The sequence below is a fragment of the Otolemur garnettii genome, unplaced genomic scaffold (assembly GCF_000181295.1).
Source record: "Otolemur garnettii isolate 467f Iridium unplaced genomic scaffold, OtoGar3 scaffold00120, whole genome shotgun sequence".
NCBI lineage: Eukaryota > Metazoa > Chordata > Mammalia > Primates > Galagidae > Otolemur > Otolemur garnettii.
The window spans coordinates 295,425-298,195 of NW_003852515.1; the positions used below are offsets into that span (position 1 = coordinate 295,425).

General features: G+C 39.2%; 1 protein-coding gene across 3 annotated transcripts in view; it reads left to right on the forward strand.

Annotated features, from left to right (window-relative positions):
* Positions 1-2,771, forward strand: part of N4BP2L1 (NEDD4 binding protein 2 like 1) — a 28,928-nt gene that overhangs the window by 13,242 nt on the left and 12,915 nt on the right. The gene's annotated exons all lie outside the window — the stretch shown is intronic.

A 2,771-nucleotide genomic window follows, 5' to 3' on the forward strand; every position in this document is an offset into this window, starting at 1 on the left:
AAAAAAAAAAAAAAAAAAAAAAAAAAAAAGAAGAAGAAGAAGGAAAAGAAAAGGAAGATGGTAGAGACTTCGGAATCTGTGTTGATCATGGAGTTGGGATACCAGCCCTGGATTCTGCCTCTGGAGTTTTACACGAGACACATAAATCTTAATTTTATTTAAGCCACTGTTATCTGGGATTTCTGCTTGATGCAGCTGAACCCACTTCTGACTAAAACCTGTATTAGAAAAAGATGTGGAAAGAAGATTGTAATCCAGCCTTGTTGCTAGTGTGTGAAGAGAACAGAAAGGTTTTCTCAGGTCCACAAGCACTCACACCTTGTGCCTCCGTTAGAGACGGAGGGGGGGAATCTGGCAGCACCACATTTAACCTGTGTAAACCTAAGTCAGTTATTTAAACTTTTAAAGTTTATTTATAAACTGGAGAAAATATTACTCATTTCATAAAATTATCAAAAAGAGCAACTCCTGGCCTTAGGCGATTCTCTTGCCTCAGCCTCCGGAGTAGCTGGGACTACAAGCGCCCGCCACAATGCCTGGCTGTATTTAGTTGCAGTTTGGCTGGGGCTGTGTTCCAGCTTGCCACCCTCAGGATATGGGGCTGGCGCCCTACCCACTGAGTCACAGGTGCTGCCCTATAGCCCATCTCTTTATTTAGTGCTTAGCACTCTTGGGGAAAAAAAGAAAATTTATTGAACAATCAACTTTAGCCAATCACGAAGGGGATCAAAGACAGTAAGAAAGGTATGCCCTTTTATTTGCTATTGTTCAGAAATGTCTCTCCAACAAAAATAAGACAAGAAGATTTAAAAGTATAAATTTTATAAAGCAAGGACACTCAACTATTGACTGTATCATGAAAATAAGGAAATATTGGAACAGATGGTAATGAAGAACTTGAATATCCAGCTTAGTGGAACAAAACAGTCCAATAAATGCCCAGTTATATGTGATCAGTCAGTATGTAATAAGTGTTTTAAAATAGTGAGAAATAGATGAGTTATTCAATCATTAGTTTCGGGATAACCAGGTTACTATGTGGAAAAAAAGTTAAATTTTTAACCAATGCCATGTACCAACATAAAATTTTTGATAGATGGAGGAAGAAAATATAACGGAAAAATAGACATATTTTCATAATCCTGGGGTAGGAAAATATTTTCTAAATGTACAATCAAAGGCATAAATTACAAATAAAAGATTAATACATGTGATATAGATAGATATAGTTTCATTTTAGCTCATCTTTTTTTTTTTTGAGACAGAGTCTCACTATGTCACCCTGGGTAGAGTGCTGTGGCGTCACAGCTCACAGCAACTTCAAACTTAAGCGATTCTCTTACCTCAGCTTCCCAAGGAGCTGGCACTACAGGCGCTCGCCACAACCCCCAGCTATTTTTGTGTTGTAGTTGTCATTGTTATTTAGCAGGCCCAGGCTGGGTTCGAACATACCATCCCTGGTGTATGTGGCCAGTGCTGAGCCCAAAATTTGGACTTTTATATGTCAGAGATGATCATAAACAAAATTAAAAAGCAATTACTGAATGCAGTTGAGGAAGTGACATTCAGTAAGAAAGCTAAATCTCCCATTAAGCTGGCTTTATTAACCAAAGGATTTGAAAATGCAGTTCAGAAAAGAATATCTCTAAATGATCAACACACATAAGGAAAAATACTTACCTTGCTGGTAATCAAAGACGCTGGGAACAAACCAAATGCCTAACTATAAAGACTGGCAAGGTAAACCATGGTCAATCCATCTGAGTAAGTATGAGTATGCTGTATCATTAAAAATATTGACACGTCATAGAATGTTTCATGGTGTGGGAAATAATTTGCTATGAAAAAAAGTGAAAATTTGTTATGCTCTATGTTGTGTCCGTCTTTACATAATAAGAGATGAGCTAAAAGGCCAGGTGTGGTGGCTCATGCCTGTAATCCTAGGACTCAGGGAGACCGAGGAAGATGGATTGACTGAGCTCAGGAGACCAGCCTGGGCAAGAGCGAGACTCTGTCTCTAAGCAAATATTTGAACGCTGTGGTGGGTGCCTGTTGTCCCAGCTACCAGGCAGGTTGAGTCAACAGAATTGATTTGAACCCAATATTTTGAGTTTGCTGTGAGCTATGATGTCACAGTACTCTACTGAGGGCAACAAAGTGAGACTGTCTCAAAAAAAAAATAGATGAGCTAAAATGAAACTATATCTATCTATATCTCAATCCTGGACAGAAGATCAGAATGTTAATAATAATTTTTTTTAGATGGGAGACTATAGGGACCTCCTATTTATTTATTTATTTTTGAGACAGAGTCTCACTTTGTTGCCCTGGGTAGAGTGCTGAGGCATCACAGATCACAGCAACCTCAAACTCCTGGGCTTAAGAGATTCTCTTGCCTCAGCTCCCAAGTAGCTGAGACTGTAGGTGCCCACCACAATGCCGGCTATTTTTAGAAATAGGGTCTTGTTCTGGCTCAGGCTGGTCTCCAACTCATGACCTCAGGTGATCCACCCACCTCAGCCTCCCAGAGTGCTGGGATTACAGGTGTGAGTCACTGAACCAGGCTTTCTAAAATTTCTTCAATGAATAGATATTTTGTTGCTAATCAGAAAGGAGAAATGATATTTTTGAAGTTTGTGTAGACAGACACATGAGCCATCTTGAAGAGGTACCTACTGGCCAATTTGGAACAATTTGAGCATAATAAGGAATACAAGGGTAGAGATTAAAAAGGGAGAGAAAGAAATTTCCTCTTCTTCTTCTTCTTCTTC